The sequence below is a fragment of the Anas platyrhynchos genome, chromosome Z, assembly GCF_047663525.1.
Source record: "Anas platyrhynchos isolate ZD024472 breed Pekin duck chromosome Z, IASCAAS_PekinDuck_T2T, whole genome shotgun sequence".
In the NCBI taxonomy this organism is placed as follows: domain Eukaryota; kingdom Metazoa; phylum Chordata; class Aves; order Anseriformes; family Anatidae; genus Anas; species Anas platyrhynchos.
Genome location: NC_092621.1, coordinates 12,117,784 through 12,136,091, shown reverse-complemented (window position 1 = coordinate 12,136,091; position 18,308 = coordinate 12,117,784). Strand labels below are relative to the sequence as shown.

The 18,308-nt window shown below is 45.2% G+C and overlaps 1 long non-coding RNA gene across 2 annotated transcripts; it reads right to left on the bottom strand.

Annotated features, from left to right (window-relative positions):
- Nucleotides 1-1,153: 1,153 nt before the first annotated feature.
- On the bottom strand, nucleotides 1,154-17,768 carry LOC119714391 (uncharacterized). Of its 2 annotated transcripts, none has more exons than XR_011806077.1 (3): nucleotides 17,167-17,768; nucleotides 3,904-5,914; nucleotides 1,154-3,825 (listed from the first exon to the last, which is right to left on the bottom strand). It is a non-coding gene; the product is annotated as an uncharacterized lncRNA (long non-coding RNA). The 2 variants fall into 2 exon arrangements; XR_005261555.2 differs by lacking the exon at nucleotides 17,167-17,768 and adding an exon at nucleotides 8,100-8,460.
- Between the last annotated feature and the right edge of the window lie 540 nt (nucleotides 17,769-18,308).

Below are 18,308 nucleotides of genomic sequence, written 5' to 3'. Positions count from 1 at the left end.
CTGCCCCTGCACATTGCTGCAAAGAGTGTGCCACTGCCCTTGTCCTCCCTCTGGTGCCAGAAAAACACTTGTCAAGCATAAATAGGAAGGCACACCCAGCACTGCTGGAAGGGTTGCTCCAAGAGCTGTTAACTCACTGCTTTCATATTTTTATTTTTTTTTTCTGTTTGCCACAGGCTCCAGGAATGGGAAAACAAATGCAGAATAGTCTTGGTTGGACAAGCCTGGCTCACAGTGCAGAGAGATGCTGGGGACATCGCATCCCAGCGTGTCCATCCGTGACAGGAGCAGGCGGCCGGAGGGCTGCTGCCAACCTCAAGCAAAGAGCTCGGGGAGGATGCTCACGGCAGCCTGGCCATGCTGGTCTCTCACCACAGCACGAATGTGGCCTGAACCTGGACCAGAAGCCCACATACCACAGCCTGCTTTTTCTTCAAGGCCAACCACAAGCAGACTGGTTTGTCTAAATGAAGGGGAAGCAAAAATTTTAACTCCTTGCTGGTGCAACTGTTCAGTGGATTGCTCCCTCGTGTAGCTACCTACCAGGTGGTCTGAGCCTCCCAGGTCAGAGAGCCCTGGGATTGTGGGATGCTTTTTTTAATTCTTCCTGTCCTCGGAAGTGATGGAGACCTCCCTCATCACAGGAGTTAACACTTTAAACCACCACAGCTGTTCCAGAAATGATTTTACCCTGAAAGCTGTCAGAGATTTTTGCTGTATGAACCACCCTGGTTTCAACATAGCTGTGCTGATTTTTTTTTTTTCTTTTGTTTTGTGCTCCAGACACTTCGAAGCAGCAGCTCACCCTCATCCTGTAGGTGCTAAGCCTGTGCCTACGCTGTGCCCCTTGCAGCGCTAAAACTTTTGCTTACACTGGGACTTCTCAGCTTCCACCACAGGCTCCGCAGAGAAAATACCACTGACCCTTGGCTTTGTCCTTCTGCAACTCTGCTGCCTTAGCATGTGTCGCTTGGAAAATGCAACCAAAGCACATATCAATGCTGCAGGAAATGTGCTTGGTGATGTGAAGGCTTCGTTCTGCTCCCTGCCTCAGCATGGGAACTCAGCTCGCTCCTTGCATCCCACTGCCAGCTTATTTTCTGGGCTGTGACATTTTGCTGCGTAACCTTCCTGCTCTGTACCTTATCCAGCAGAACCAACCCGACTTGTTTTTAACAGCTTCGCCCTGAGCTATGCAATGGTCTATTATTTATAATTTTGTAAAACATGCTGAAGCTTTAAGAAGGGACACGGCTACATTTCTTCTCTTCTCTGGCAAGCCTTGCTCCTCTGTCAGGAGGTCAGAGACTGCTTGAAACTCACACCGTTTCTGTACAGCTGCCGTAGAAAGCCATCAGGAGAGGAGAAGGGGAAAACAGGGGTCAGGGTGCAGACTTCCTCATAGTGTATTTGTTTAGCCATGATGGCAAGTGGTGCTGGTGACTCTGGGCATATGCAGGGGCACCAGACATGCCCACGACACCCAAGGCTCCACCGCTGTAGCACCCAGCCCTGTGTTGTGGTGCTGCTGCCCATCTCCTGGTCTGTTGGATGTGCTGCTGAGGCTCAGACCCCAGGAAAATCCCCCTCACTCCAATCTTTGCCTCTCATGTTTTCACCCTGCATGTTGGTTGAAGGAAAATGTTCCAAGAAAATGCTTTTTTTTCTAAAAATAAATGTTCAGCATTCTGCTAAGTGTCTGTGGACCTCAGATAATTTAGCCTGGATTTTCTTTGGGCTCAGCTGCCTGGGGCCCTATTTGTCCTCCTCGGGAATTCTTCTAATTGCACTGAGAGCTGAAACCCTGCTTGGACCGTGCTTTTCCAAATATGCAAGAACACTTGATGTCATTTCACTGCAAGTGAAAGATGGAAAAGCTGCTATCTTTTACCAGAATCACTGGGCAGAAGACCTAAAGACCTTTGTGACTACAGACTGGAATACCACTTGTTTAATTTTAGCCATCTAAAAGCAATGGCATCTCACCTAAGCAATTTGTCTGGTCTCTCTCTATAATCGGTGGCAGGCGATAAGCCTGTCTGGGGATGACTCACTCCATCTATTTTAGGGTGGGCTGAATCACCCCCTTTGCAGCTGCCATTCTCTATCTGTTCACTACACGAGGAATCAAAACAAATCCCTCAGACCAGAGATACCTAATCTGAAGGAGCTAGAATTACAGATAGAATCCCTCACTCTTGGTAATACTGAGAAGCACAGCCCAAGAACACCTTCTGCTGCCTATGTGTTGTCTCATCCAGCATCCTCATCTCATTTCTACACGCTGCTATGAAGGACACAGCGGTGCCTTTTAATCTACAGCATTTTCACTTTCTGTGTGTTCCTTGGGTGCCAGCAGTTAAAAAAGATGACTGTGTTATTTTAGTTAAAGAAGAAGACAGCAATGGAGCTGTCCCAGCCTGTGTCCCCATGCTCCCAGAAGCATGAGGTGATGGAGAGTCTCCCCAAGCCACACAGCGGACAGGTGGAGGAACTAAAGTCAATTTCCTCCACAGCTTAGTCCCAGATTGCTGGCTGGCTGCAGGAGCAGGAAAAGCATAACATATGACATAATGTATAGAGTAACTATACGTGCAATTAAGCACCACCGTGCCTTTCCTATGACTTTGACCCAGAGCTGCCTCCGTTCTCTATTTCCTTTTGTGCGTAAGAGCTCACTTTGACCTTGCTTACAGCAGCTGCACACCGATACATTCCCAACTGAAATATTAGTCCAAGCGAGATGTGAATCAGGCCCAGCTCCTCAAGCAATTGCTGCTATATGCTGATTCAACAAGAGCAGCTGCAGGGGAAAACTCCTTGCCTGGCCCAGGTGGCCCAGCTTTCACCATAGCTGCCGCACCTCCACCCAAGGAGGTCTGCAAAACATCACCGGGAATGTGCTGGGGGACCAGCAGATGCACCATGTGGGCACATGGCCTGGCTTGGCCCTGTGGGAAGCTCCTGTGAGACTAAAGTGGGGTGGTGTGCAGCAAAAGGAAAAAAAATAAAGAAAAACAATTTGGAGGGAGAGGCAAATGGTTGTTTGTTTTTTTTTTTTTAACGGGTGTGTAACATCACTCTGTAATCTCTGTCTTAACATCTATGTAGGTGCTCGGACAGTCTCGCTACTCCTGTACTTTTGTCACCAACGAAAAGTGCTTAAGCTGTCTGTAAATTACAGTTACAAAGTGTCCGTGCTAGCTCGTCCTGCGGCTGGTTTTGTTACTCAGAAGTACCTGGTTCCAGGCCAAGGTCTTTTCCGCAGGATGCCAATGTGCTACGTGGCGAGCAGCTTCTGTTTCAGAGTTTTCCATCCAGGCCTTTGGATCCTAGGCCATTGCCAAGCCGCCTGCCAGGCCAGTTAAGAGATCGCTCAGGGTAGCAGCCCAGCATCTGTTTAACCAGCATTTTCCTACAGTTACGTAAGGAGGGTGTAGAATACCCATTAGGAGGAAAATTCCAGCTTGTCCCTAAAGGACAAAGCGAATTTCTCCCATCTCACCTGCAATATCTGACCTCACCCTCTACGCTTGTACCACCAGCTCTCAGTCACTCGATAGCTGTTTTCACCCTTTATGCTACCGCTATTGTGGAAACCTCTTGTAAGAGCTCGGTCTCTGGCCAAGAATACTTGCTTACTGAGTATTTCTTTATCAGTCCTGGCTGATGTGTGTTCCTGCGGATTGCAGCTTCTTCTTTAGCTTCTTTTCCAGTATGTCCAAGCTGGCAACGTCATCGGCACTGGTTCTGCAGCGTGTCTAGTCCCACCTCAGGTCCCTTCCCCAGGGAGGAAAAGATGCTGCTCAGCTGGAGCTCCTATCTCTGCAAGGCAATGAGAAGTCAAATCCTCTCTGGCCATTTGTTATTTTTTAAAGAGCAATGATGTGAACCCTGGCATACCTGGGCAAATTCCAGCTGGAAAATCTTGCTTAAATGAACTTCCTTTGGTAGCGACTACAGGAAACGTTATTCTTCCCTCTCTGTCCTACTGAAAGTGGGTGTGATCTTGTTGCTGTCATCCCATCTTTGGCTGAATTTCAGTGGGGGGATGGAAATATGATGAAAATGGTTTAACGACAGATTTATATGGAAGTGTCCTCAAATAATTAATAAGAGGATCAGTCTAGGGAAAAAAAGTTATTAGCTATTCACATGTGGGTGTTAAGTATCAACCCCCATAAACTGCCTTCCATGAGTCACCTTAGAATACCCCGGTGATACAATGAAAAATTTTATCTGAAAAAGAGTTGTCATGGAAACACAAAAATAGCTCTAGAAGGGATGTTGAAGGGCCAGCTAGTCACTTCCCCTGTTAGAAGATAGGATCAGATATAATTTAACCATTTCCAAAAGAATTTCTCTAACTTGTTCTTAGAAACCTCATCAGACTCCCAAGGTAACCTGCTCCATTATTTCAATTTCTCTGGAAAGAAAACAGTTTCCAGACAGCTGTTCATTCTTCTTGGCATCCTTGCACCACTTGGTCTACCCCTTTTATGAAGAACATTTTCCTAAAACAGACGGGTTCTGTAGGTGCAGCTCTACCAGTGCTGATTTGTGGTGAATTACTGTTTTTTGTGTCTTGTTTGTCATCTTGGTATAGAGCTTTTATTTTTGCATCAGGATAGCACTGTTGGCACATGGCAGGTTGTAATCTGCCAGAGCTCCCAAATAACATATTAATTCTCCAAAATAGAGTGAATGAAATGAGAATGCATTGTGTAGTGCTAGCCTGTGTACATTACCAAGGGAGCCTTCCCTTTCAAGAGCAGAGCTTTGAAAACCTTATGTAGCAGGCTAACATGGGTAGTGGGAATCACGGCTTCTGGAGTTGAAGGAGGATATTTCAAGGTTCAACTTCTCTGCCAGTGAAAAGCTACTTCTTGCTCCCAAATGGTAATTTCATATGGCAGAAATAAGAGAGAGCAGAGGTGTTGGAGGCAAACTTCCTGCCAGTCTTTGTCAGCCGTGAGCAAAGAGTTAAAGCTCCTTGGCTTTACATAGCAGAGGTAAGCATGTAACCAGTAATTTCAATCTGCTTGCTATCAGATAAATGAAAACTCTGCAGGGACATTGTTGGTTTAGTGCTTGAACAGGCATTTGACATGTGGTGAAGTGGCGGGTGAGTATTGCTCAGGTGGAGACCTGGATATGGTTCAAGGGAAAATGTGCCTGGCAGGAAAGGAGAAGGAACTTGCAATAAAAACAGCTTGTGGTGACCTTAGAGCATCCGTTCCAACCCTGGCAAAGGGTATGGAGGCCACCACATGCAGCCCCTGGCCAATTTGGGACTCACCTTGGGTCAGGAGAGGGCTTTGTGCAGGGGAACTAAATCCAAGTCACATTTGCATGGGCCAGCTAGAGTTAGGGGCCAGGGTTCACACAGCCTTTCCCTGCTGCTTAATCATGAGTTCGCATCTCACACTATCCCAAACAACACCAAGGTTACTGGGAAGCATGAACCAGGGGCTGGTTTTGCTAGGGCAGGGGTGGGTCCACCCTCTTTTTGAGGGAGAATAGCTGTGAATATTAACATTTATGTGCTTGTAGCTCTCAGGATGCCATTGTTTCCTTGCTGAAGAGAATGGGGATCAAATGAAAGTGTGGGATTCAGAGGACGTAGCAAGCAACCTCTACACATCCACTGCAGGTGTTTGAGGGAAATACACCCTTCCTTCTCCTCCAGCATCTTATCAGATGTGCTCCAGAGAAGAACTATCATCTCATCTCTGACCAGAGCCTGTTGGGTGTCCGCAGCTGGATGTGTGTCCATCACATCCCGTCTGGATCACAGGACTGAGTGTCACATCAGCATCCCGATGGGTGACTGGAGGATGAGGGTCTCGTGCCTGTGGCCATATGGTTGCACATCTTGGGGACTGAGGAATAGGTGCAGCAGTTCAGACAGATCCTAAAAAAAAGATGGTAGAAGACCTGGTCAGGGCACAAATCTTTCTGGGACTTCCCATTGATGTGGACAAAGGAGGGCACTCTTGCTGTTTATGTTGGTATCTGCTTCCCTATATTTACCCTGAGACATCATCCTCACCTCTCCTACCACTGGCTTGCCATGCCAGCACATCCCCATGATATCATTTCTAGTTTCTGTTAGGCAAAAAAAAAAAAAAAAAAAAAAAAGTAGCAGTGAAAACGTTTTCCCCATTTCTAAAGAAAAGACAATTAAAAGGCTAAGCTTGATCTCTTTTCCATTCCCTAACAAAGACTGACTTTTGCATAATAAAATTATGAGCACCCAAATGGAAGAGGGGCAATCACTGAATTAGAGGCCAGATTTCTAAAGCTAGAAATGTGACTCAGTTGTCTGAATACCTGCATTTCTCTAAGCAATATAAAGGAACTGTGCTATCACCTTGCTTGCTACAGTAGATAGAGCCAAGACATTTGAAAATGTCTGCCTGAAGCTGTGTCTCCGAAGCCCACTGTTCAGCCATCTGAATAAGCCGACTGATTTTCAGACATTCTGAGCATTTTACAATTCCCACGTGATTCTGCTAACAGAAAATCTTGGCCTCAGAGCCTTGCTGTTAAATTAAGCAGCACCAGGTCTGGCTGCAATTATTGGAGCTGAGAAAAGCCTCCATTTGTGTTTCACTGCATGCCCGGCAGAGCTGGCCCATGTCCTGAGCAGACCTGTGCTAGGTCGTCCTTTCAAGCAGATTAGCACAGCTTTGCTAAAAACAATTCTCCCAAAAGTGTGATACCATGTATAAAAGAGTCGAGTGATAGGACTCCTGTAACTCCAGTATTGCTGCAAAGCAGCTCAGAAAATAGAGTAAGGCACCAGCAGTGGAAGGGGTGAAACATGCTGCGGTGGAAGAGGCTGCTGGGATCTGCCCGCCTGTGGAATTTGAAATGTTCTCAGAAGTGGAATTGAATTTGCTGAGGTTTCAACTCAAAAGACAGAAGAAAAAAAAAAAAAGTCCTGTTTCAACATATGTTTCTAGTTTGTATGCTAAACTGCATTTGCTTCAATGTTTTTGTGTATATAAACATCTTTAAGTCATATATTATATAATGAAATAAAAAATACAAACAATTCTATTTTGTGAAAATGAAATTTGCATAGGCTTGAGAAAAGGTAGTGCTTCATTTTTGTGAGACAAATTCAGAAAGTTTATTTCAGCTTCAAATGAATCAACCAAAAAAATCTTTAAATCTTCCATAGAAGACAATTTTCTTCCTCCAGACAGAGCTCAGCAGCTGCCACAGCTGGTGTGTCTGCCTGGATCAAAGGGACCCAGAAGGGGCAGTGAGACGGTGTAACATTCATCCAGCATGTGATAGTGAGTGCAAAAGTTAGTGCCTGGAATCATGATGTCATTGTATGAATTACAGAAAATCATAGGAGTTCAGGGAAACTTTTATATCCCTTTCCTGTTGTGGAGAATACTTATGTTGCAAACTGGCTGTGGCAATATTTAATCACTAGTTATGGTCAGTCAAACCCTTACATTTCAGTGGGAGTTTTGCATTAATCATGAATAAAGGATCTGAAAGATAGACTGTCACTTTTGCAGATCCACTCTACTACTTGCCTATCAAGACTTGAATGAGTATCGAGGACAGAGACTTGAGTATATTGAGTATCCACTCTACTTGCATATAGAATCGAGTATTTCATTTTCACTAAATGAAATACTTGGCAACAATACTGGGTTTTAGCATGTTCATCTTGTGCTGTTTTTTTGAAGGAACATTACAGTGTCAAGGTTAATTCAAAGTAACCCAGAAGTTCCCACTTTCCAGGTGACTTGTTTTGAACATAAACAGTGAGTTCATGTGACTTTGAACTCCTGTTGTACTCCTCCCTCAGTTTTAGTTCTTTAATTATGTCTTTTTGTTGATTCATTGTCTGTGAGTGCAGAGATAACCTCTCCTTTTCCTTGTTGCTCACATCATGAGCACAATACAGACTAAATGATTCAGCTCTGATTACCAGAGCTCCCTGAGTCTGGAAATGAAGCTTCAATTCCATCAGTCCATCAATTTCCAGATAATCTCTGAGCAAAGCAGTTCATGAATTATAAATCACAGCCCTCACGCACAGAAGAAAACCAAAATCGGTACAGGTTTACCTTCACAGCTGGATTATAGTTTCTGGCAGTGGTGCTTAAGGAGACCTTTAGCTGTGTCTGCAATTGGGGTAGGAACCTCCAAAAGAGGGTGGGGTAAAGGGGGATCAAGTGGTCAGGTCAGCTCTCCCAGACTGGTAATAAGCCCCTCTTAGTGAGTCAGAGCCCTCACCCCAGCTGAAGTCATTAAAGCTTTATGTGTGGGTGTCAGCTGCTCGTGTTGCAAACCACACTTCCTTGAATGGGTGTAGTGAACCACATAGGGGGAACCACAGGCACTGATTTTTTATTTTATTTTTTTAAGAAACATAAAGAGCTTTGCTTCAGGACCATTGTATCAGACAGGTTTATGTATATAACTGCCCAGTGCTTTGCAAAGTGTTTGTTGTTGTTGTTATTGCTCTTTGCTTTTTTGTTTTTGTTTTGCTCAGAAAATGGAAAAAGTCATTTTAAACTAAATGAAATAATGATGATACTTGATAGCAAAACTCTGTTGATGTAAAACTTCTCTGGGAGTATACTCCTTGGAAGGTGAAGGTGATTTAATACTGTCTACATTTATCCAGGTAACTAGTAGTAACTAGGTAAGTAGTAACTAGGTAAGGCTGATCCAGTCAACTCTTCACAAAAGGTGTGCAGTGGTAAGACAAGAGGTAATAGATACACGAGCTAGAGCATGAGAAATCTTCATTAGATGAAAATAAAACCTTTTTCTCTGTGTAGGGGAACAAATCTTCAGAGACCAGAGATGTAGGGAATTTCCATACGTGGAGATCTTCAACACTCAGAAAAGTACCTGAGCAACCTGATCTCACCTGTGTTGAACTGTGTGTGTTGGACTGGGAGACCTCTACTTTGGTGTCCCTCCCAAAATAAAATTAAGATCTTTATATCCATGGCTGAAAACCCTATGTATTCCTCAAAGAAAAGCAGGTTTGTTAAGAAAAAGTTGAAGTAACATCTACAAGTAACATCTAACAGCTCCCAGCCACCAAGAATGGTAAGTCCTGCCCCTCTTGCTCACTTCTCTGATCCCAGACATGTTTTGCCCTTTCCTTGTGTTTGTTCTGGCACTTGCTGGGCCTTTTACAGATCCACCTGGATCCCCAGCCTGGCACAGCACTGTCGGAGTGGCACAGGCCCAGGGAAAGTCAGACCTGGCAGAGCGAGGGTGTTCACCGTGTTTGGGATGGGAGGGACGTGGCAGAGAAGGAGCCTTCCTCCTTCCTTCTGGCCTTGGTAACCTACTCGATTAGCTCAAGTCAATCTGCGTAACTGCACCCTGTTGAAGCATCCGTGAAGGAGACAGTTTGAAAAAGCACAGCACTTCCAATTCAGCATGTGGCAAAGAAACCTCAGATTTATTGGACAATTATCCCTAAACAGCTCTCAGGAAATATTAGGAAATCTGAATACCAGTGTGCTCATGATACAGTCAGTACGTACTGTCTGTTTTACGCTTCCGGACAACTAAACCTGGGGAGCTTTGCAGGGATCTTGGCCATCCTAGACCTGCGATTGCCATCTAGTGGGCTCTGCTTTTCATGCAAACTCGAGAGAAAAGTTGCTTCCTGGAGCAGCCTGCTGGAAGCGGCTGTGCCCTGCATGCCTTCTGCCTTGGCTGGCTGGCAGATTGGCCTGGCCTTCCTCTTCTCCAGTGCTGTGTGTCCCCCCTTGCTCTGTCCCACAGACGTTTTCAGCCAGGGCTCTCGCTGACCCCACGCTACCCAGCCCCGTGGCTGATACCCAGCTGAGTCCCCATTGCAGGGGACAAGGGACGTACAGAGGAGACCAGGAGGATACACATTCACCCCTTGTGCGAAGATGAGTGACCAAGGTGTCCTCTAAAAGACCCAAGACACCGTAACATGACTCCGTCCAGAGAGAGCAAGTTTGGGAGGTCTCTTGCTCAAAGAAGGTAACCCATGGTGTTTTCTGAGCAGTGACAATGCACAACACCAAGCAGGCCAGATATAATATCCTGGAGCATGAGACCATTTTCCATCTTCTGCTTTCTTGCTTTGCAAACTGCCTGCACAGATGGTCTTCTCCAGTGATACAAGGGCCCTCTTCTCTGGCCTAAGACGGTGGCGTGAGCTCTGACATGGCCTCTGCTAGATTAGGCTGCCTAAGGGATTGCAGTTCATCCACAGAATGTCTTCCCACAGTACGGGATGATGTATTTAGCCTTAACCAGAGCTCTGTCCGGGAGACAGAGACGGGAACCACTAGTCAGGTATGGAGACTTGGGCCTCCCACCATGTGCCAGGAGAGGGAGAAGCCTGTCTGGGCAGGGACTGGGTTCACCTGTGACCACACATGGCCTTGTGTGATATGCCTGTGGCCTGAGGATGAAACTGCTTTATTTGTCTGACTTGTGCAATTAATTGGGCCTGCTTGTCCTTCCCATAGACTCGATGGATGAAATCTTCCCTTAGGGGAGGACAGGAGAGTAAGAAGCCACTAAGGGAAACCATGTAGAGGGATGAGCAGCTCTCACAGGACTAGGCCATAAGACACAAGCCAAACTTGAATGCGAGCCATGGTCAAACCTGAGCTGTGCCACCCTCCTTCCTGCTCCCAGGCATCACTAGAGGGAGACGAAGCACTGCCTTGTGGCACTGCCCAGAAGCAGCTCCTTAAGCCCCAATTCTCTATGCCTTTTCTTCCAGTTTTAGGTTATTCCCAGAAATGCTGCACTGTGGAGTAAGATGGACTCTTGGGGCCCTCGGCCTCTTCCTACTGCAACCCTGCCAGCACCAGGGACACGAAGCCCTGTGATGCCAGATGGCACCAACACACACGCCTCCTGTCTGTAAAGCAGCTAAGAAGCTGTGCATACATTAGGGTCTATAGCAAACATGTAAGAGGACATGACAAAGAAGAGCCAGCTGTGGAGGGTTTGGGCTGCTGTAAAGGAAAAGCAGCACTAAGTTGCCTGCTGGTCCCACTGAGCAGGAGTGTAAGTGGCAGCTGGGGGATGTGAGTAGCTGAGAATGGTCAAGCTGCAGAAAAATGCATGTTCTGAAGAAATAAATCTGTTCTTACTGAGAAATGCCCACAAAAATACAGCCAGAAGAGACTGCTCTTTGCACGCACAGCAGATAACCCAAAACTTGGGTTAAAGCAGTGGGTGACTGGGAGCTGAGCAAAGGCTGAGTAACATCTGCAGCTGGCCTGCTTGGTCACTCCAGATCCATAGGGACCATCGGGCAGAGCTGGGATTCACCTCACATAACTTTGTCCCAGAGTACAGATGAAGCTGTCTCATTTCCCAATCCAAATAACAGAGCAAGACAACCCAAAAAGGCAATTCATCTCCTCCTGAGATCGGTGTTTGAGATAAATGGTGTGATTCATTCTCTTGGCTTACTTTCCCTATTGACAACAGAACAGCCTTGACACCTCACCTGCAAGTGCTGTTAGATTGTCACCTGCCTTGCTGTTAGATTGTGCTGGCTGGACTGAGTGTAACTTTTAATCTGATCCATGGTGTATCTGTTTTAGCCCATACCACAACACCCTGTTTCTCCTCCATCAAGCAAAAACAAACATATCTTCCAGCAGGATACCTACCAAACATATCAAAGACTGGACAATGCACTACTTTAACAGTTTTTCTGATTTCTGATTTAAATTCACCTGGTTTTAGGGTCTAGTCACAAGTTCTTGCAATGACTCCATTGGCGTTTTCTTCCCATTTATTTAGACACTATATACAAATGTTCTCGCAATTTTCTTTTTGATAAAGAGATGAAGGAAGATAGTCTTTAAAGGCATTTTGAATAATTTTATGACGCTCTCCTTACCTTCTTCAATTTTTTTTGAAATCTTTAAAAAACACTACCAGCAGAACAATTTGCACGGTTCCAGAGCTGAGCTCATCAAGACTACATACAGGATCAAAATTAACTCCCTGATCATGTAGGTTTGTCCCTTAGGTACAAACTCAGTTTTGTTGCATCACAATGGGAGCTAAGGTTAAGCTGTTGGACCACAATGGCTGTTGTATTGTTTCACTGCCAGAGTTTCCCAGGATAGGCTTCATAGCATATGCCTGGTATTTTTGTCTACAACTTTGTAAATTTGCTTTGGTTGTATCAGAAATACATTTTACAAGACACTTGCAAGATAAATACTGTAGTATTAGAAATTTTGCCCCTGGATTTTTTCCTAGTTGGAGAAATAAATGTTTTTAGAAAAGGCTAATTCTATGTCCTGTATTTACGCCTTTTCTGCCTTGCCTCAAGACAGACTTGCAGATACAGATGAATATGCATCTCTCAAACATTTGTTTTCTAGTCTTTGTCATGTGGATTATATTACCAATTCAAAACCTAAGGAGAAGCAAGTCAGTGTTTGCATTCTGAAATATGTATGCCACATTATATGAGAAGATTAAAGCAAACAGCATGAAATCCAGCTATCATGCTGCTCTCAGCAGTTATTTTTCTCTGGTACATTATACTTGTAGATTTATGTCACTGCTGGTGTAACACTATCGTATGTATAATATCACTACAAATTTTGTTCTTGAGAAGATCTTCTGTTTTCTTCAGACTTTTTTTCTAGAGAAGGGAAGAAATGCCAGTGACAGAAGTGGAAGTGGGAGATACTTGGGAACTGGGGACTGAATTATAGCACTGGCTTTGACCAGTGGTGAAATAAATCTCTTTTTATTCTATTTGATTTATGCATTTGTCAGATAACAGCAACTATAGTGCCATACTGCAATAGCTCACAAAGTGATATGAGACCTATTGACAGAAAGTATGTTTATAAATAGAGGTTTAAGATTAGAAAGAAACAATCTGCATAGCATCATCTATCAAAGTGCATATAAAGGAGGTTGGCAAAAGTACGCTGTTCTACTCATATTGTCATCACAGTCCTGAGTAAATAAAAACTCCCTTACTGCAGCACAGCTGTGGTGAATGAAGAGGAGGAATGCTGGTGTCTGGGAAACAGCTGGCTCTGCTCCAAGGACCACACCAACCGGGGATGCTCCAGACCTGTCGGCAGTGGGAAGGAGCAACCTTCCTTGAGCTGCAGGGCTGTTTGGTCTGGCCAGAGGAGACTTGTGCTCTCCTCTGAGAGTATCACTTCTGACCCTTTGGGTCCACAAAGCTTTTCACAAATGCCCCCTTCAGTGGGGTTTGGCCGCCTGCCCTGCCCGGCTGTGTGAGCTCTCAGTGAGGCTGGCAGCTGCCTTTCATGCTGTCAAACCAAGCTTTTCATCATCAGAAATCATTGCCTCCCTGGAGACCCAACAAACCACCTCCCAGCTTTCTCAGAGACCATTAGAAATGCCAAGGCACTACAAGACTGCCTTTTTCCACCTCCGGGCAGCCTTCCTGGCTAAACAGAGCCCTTCATCATTTCCTGCTGAGTGCAAGCGCTGCACAGGGTACTGCAGGCTCCCAGAGCTCTCTGCCCATTAGCTTGTGTTACTCTGCATGCTATCTTGTATCTATCTCCTCTTTCCTGAGCCAGCCTGATCACCATCTCCATTATATCTTTAAATAAATGTTCATCTATGGAGTCTCCAGGGTGGTATACTAGCCAGGAAAAGAGAGGGAGAGAGAAAGAAGGGAAGGAAAGGAGGAAGGAAGGGAGGAAAGAAGGAGAAAACCCCAGCATTATTTCTTGGTCTGAAGGATTGGAAAGCAAGGGGTGAGCTCTATGCTTTGATGTAGCTGTGCTCCATCAACAGAAACAGCTAAGCAGAGGCTGACTAGAGTTATATTTCACATACCTGTAGTAGCAAACTGTGCCTTCGTTCGTGGTATTAGGAAGCATGAGTAAACTTTGGGGAGAATAGAAAGGGAGGAAGGGGAATAGAGAATACAATCTGTTCCAGTGTGCATTTCCGGAATGTTAGTGGCACAGTGAGACCCTCAGAAAATGCTCCAATTCCCTGCCTTTTTTTAAAGAAGAAAATGAAGATGGGCAAATTTACACAACCATCACAGTTCATTTATTTTTCTGACAATCACAGAATGGGTGAGGTTTACAGGACCTCTGGAGATCATCTGGTCCAACCCCTTGTTCAAGCAGGGACACCTACAGCAGGTTGCCAAGGACCGTGTCCCAGTGGCTTTTGAAAAGCACTCTTCAACTGCTGATAAAAAACTCCCAAGAAAAATAGTCTAGTTAATACGGGATCCATGCTACAGATCAGAGCTACAGGTCTTGCATCTTCTGTGATTGCCTGTGACAGAACCGTGACATTTGGAACAACATAAAACATTTAAAATCTGACATGTGGGAATTCTCCTGTTAAAAGTTCTCAGATAACACCCCTTGTAACACTGGTATTGTATTTTACAGATGTGGCCCTCTGAAGCTTGTACATTCAAACTCCACCTCAACAGCTCAAAACCCCTAAAAACCAGTGAGCCTTGTGTACTCCTACGTGTAGGTTACGTGTTCCTGTAGCTCCTTTCTGTCCTTCCCACACATCCACTGTGAGTTCTTCTCTTGCCTTTTCTGGACATCTGTGACCCCTTCACTGCCCACACCGTGCCAGGGATAATGTGGGTGCACCCTGTTATGCCCTGATGATGACACTGCTCTCCTCTGTGTGTGCCCCCATTCCTGTCTCTGCACCATGCTAGGGGCTCTTCACGGCCCTCAATTTGTTTTCCTACAACTCCAGTTCTGCCTTTCCCTCCTCTCACAGAGTGCCCCGCTGCATTTACCTTTACCCCCTGCTCTCTGCACAAGGGCTGTCACATAGCCTTCAGGCCTTTCTCCACCTTTAACTCCTCGCCTTTCAAAACTGCATGCCATCAAAATCCTGTCTGGTTCATGGATTAGAAGGGGATGAATTTCAAAATTGATCATGCCCAGGGATCTGTCAGCCAAATATTTCTGAACATTTCTGAAATGGAGATACTATTCGTAATTTCAGGCATGTCGGGCATTCAGACATTTTCTTACTTTTGCTCATGCATGTCTTGAATTAAGACCCTTAAGGAATAGCTGTATGAGTATGCAGTCATGCTGGGATCCTCCAACAGATGCCAGGAAGAGTCACTGACCCCAGGCAAACGCTTCTCCGCTGTGGGGGGAGCTGTGGCACTGCACCTCTTCAGCTTGAAACAAGGGGGCCATTAAATACCCCTGCCTTTGGACAGGGTTGAGACAATCAAAACTCTTTCTCTTTCTGCTTGTTCCATTTGTTTGCAGGGCCACAGGACTGAGGGTGTTACCTGTTCGTAAACTGTAGTGCACTGGAAAGATAGCTGGATTGTGTAGTCAGCTTTTTCCTCTTAACGGAAACAAGGGCCCACATATCACTAATCATCTTAATTGCAGGCAGCAATGTGACTGATTCAAGAAGAAGAAATAAATGCCTATTTCCCAGAAGGAATCTCCATGGCAACAGGAGGATATGGGACTCATCTGGTCCCACATTTCCAGGATCGATACATACATTACAGATAGCATTAACCAGTGTGTGCACTCCCATCACCTGAAATAACAATCTGCCATCAGCCTGTTCACATCTGTCACAGCGTAATTTCGTCCCACGGGGGTGAAGTTTGCTCAGCCTTTGAAAGGAACTAAGTGGGGGGCAGCATAACTGAAGGTCATTGTGTTCCTTTCTGAACCTGCCTACCTTCAGCAGTACCCAGCTGAGCTGCTTCAGATCCTTGCTTGAGGATGTGGAGGTTGGGTGGATGGCTTGCAGTTACGTGTGAGAGCTGTGGGTGGTTCTCTTTGGATTACACTAAGCTCCAGACCAAAAGCTTCTCCAGATGTCTTTTCTGGAGCCCATCCTATTAACCAGCAGATTAATCCATAGGTTAATAACTTGTAAGGTAAGATGCATATGTGCACTGAGTATACAGTTTAGCTGTGGTGTGTAGAATGATGTCTTGTGCTAGCAGTTAACCTGTATGAAGGACACTACGTGCTCCATGCTTGCATGGATTTGATTCTGTTATTTTGAACTCAGATGCAAATGTCCAGTCTTGGCTCCATCTCTTCTAATTAGGGAGGCCTTATGCTTCACTGTCATTAGATTTAGTAGATCTCTGTGAACAAACTTTGAAATATCAAAATTCCAGGGTACAAAAGCTCCTTTATAACCTTCATTTTAAATTAAGCTTGTGCTGCATTCTTAACATATTGAAATGACCCTTGTCTTGAACACTGCATCTTGTGATGCATTAATTGACTACAGCAAAATGTTTCTAAACTAATGTAACTGTATTAATGCAATAGTTGTAAGTCCTATCTACATATCTCTGATCTAGGGAGTCGTTATATCACAGTCCTTACCACAGCAAGGGAGAAACAGCAATGGAGTATTATTCAACATTATTGTGTATGAACAGCACATTATTTTACAATATTTTCGTAACATGAGTCTGCTCTAAAACCCAACTGGAATATCCAGAAAATCCCTCTTATTGGATGGCTCCAAAATCCCGACTGTCACCACGTTTCAAAGTGGCAGCTCTAAACTCCTCTGTCCTTGCCTGCATTTCTCATCTCATCAGAAATATACATTATTTACACATAGCCTGGCCTAACTCCAAGGAATCTGTTATAATTTATCAAGCAAACACCATGCATTTGGAAATTGTCTGCATACTTATCTACACAATAGACTTCTCTGCTACACGAACTCCCACATATTCCCTGGAGACACAGCTCCTTCCCGAGATCCCCCCCAGCCTCTTCTTGTGTTTCCTTCTCTATCCTACCGCATGCTGGAATTTCTGGCCCTGTGCCTCGGTGCTCTGACATGGCTTTTTGGGAACAGTGCGTCGCACTGTCTGCTGAGACGCTTGCTCCTTGCTGCATGCATCTGTGTGTGCAGTGCTCGACAAACATACCTTCATTTAAAAGAAAATCATGTGTATTTTTTCTGGAAGTTTTAAGGCACATGAATAAGCACTGCTGAGGTCAATCCATTTCCTGTTGAACCTGCAAAGTGGCCACTTTAATTTAGGCAAGAATAAACCTTGTCTTCCATCAGAATCATTTTCATAACAGACCTATAATCCTTGTATAAATTAAACTTCACTTTATACACCATACTACTTACTTCACTTACCTGATACTTCAGAAGTAGGTTTCACTAATCTGAGCCATGTACAGCTCTGACTAAGCCAGCCTTGTGGCCTTCTCCCCCAGAGCTTGCTCTTCCCACATGAGCATGCTCGCAGTTGTCCTCTCTGCCAGCAGAAGCCTTTCACAACGCATGGCTCAGCCACGTGAAGTAGTTGCTCTGTTTTCATTTATGCTGTAGGAGCAAGCTCCAGGAAGGACCCAGGCTGAGCACTGCTTTCAGTCCCAGCTACAGCAGCTTGGGGCTCCCTGTGGCTTCACTCAGACTGGGGAGTGGTGCAGAAACCTCTTCAGCAACACAGGCAGACACACCAGCACAGTCCCCTCTGTCCGCTACAAAGATGGGACAAATACTTCTTCCAGCTGTCAGGATTTCTCCCTATTTTAAGCCACTTTGCGTGTCCAATTGGGTGGGAGGTAGCATGTGGATAACCACCACAGAGCACACAGCACAAATGCGTTTACTCACATGGAGGCAGCAGCCTGTGCAGAGGTTGGGCTGAGCAGGGTGTAAGGTGGGATCATGAGAGACACAGAGGAGAGTGGAAGGGTTTGTAGCAGGGGTGAAGATATGAATGGTTTTGATTTTCTAAAAGAAAAAATTAACCTTGCAGCTGTGGTTCTTTCTTAGACCCTGTTTGTCAGGTCATCAGCAGGTGCACTGGGACTCCTAATTGGGAGGGAGCTGCAACTGGGCTTGCAATTAGTAGCAATAAATGAGGACATTTACAGCTGGCAAGCTTGCCACCCCACTGCTCCTCTGTTCAGGTGGGTGCATCTATGGTAATGTCAATGTTAGACGTGTCCTAAAGTTATTAGTTCAGTCCTATTGAGAAGTCTTGCTTATACAGAGTTCATGCATGCCAGCTTCTCTTGATAGTTGTGAGGGGCTATGAACTCAACATGGAAGCCCAGTGATGAGCCCAGAGGTAACCACTTGATCTAAAAAGCTGGGCTGTATGTATACGCAAAAAGAGTTTGTGCATGATGTACAGTATAGACCCTGGTGCTGCTCACAGCCTGCCATGTGAATCCCAGTCCCTGTCTATATTGCACTTTGAAATTAGCGTCGAAGTCTGCTGTGCTGTACTGTGAATTTCTTGACCATGGCACTAAGATGTTTAGAAT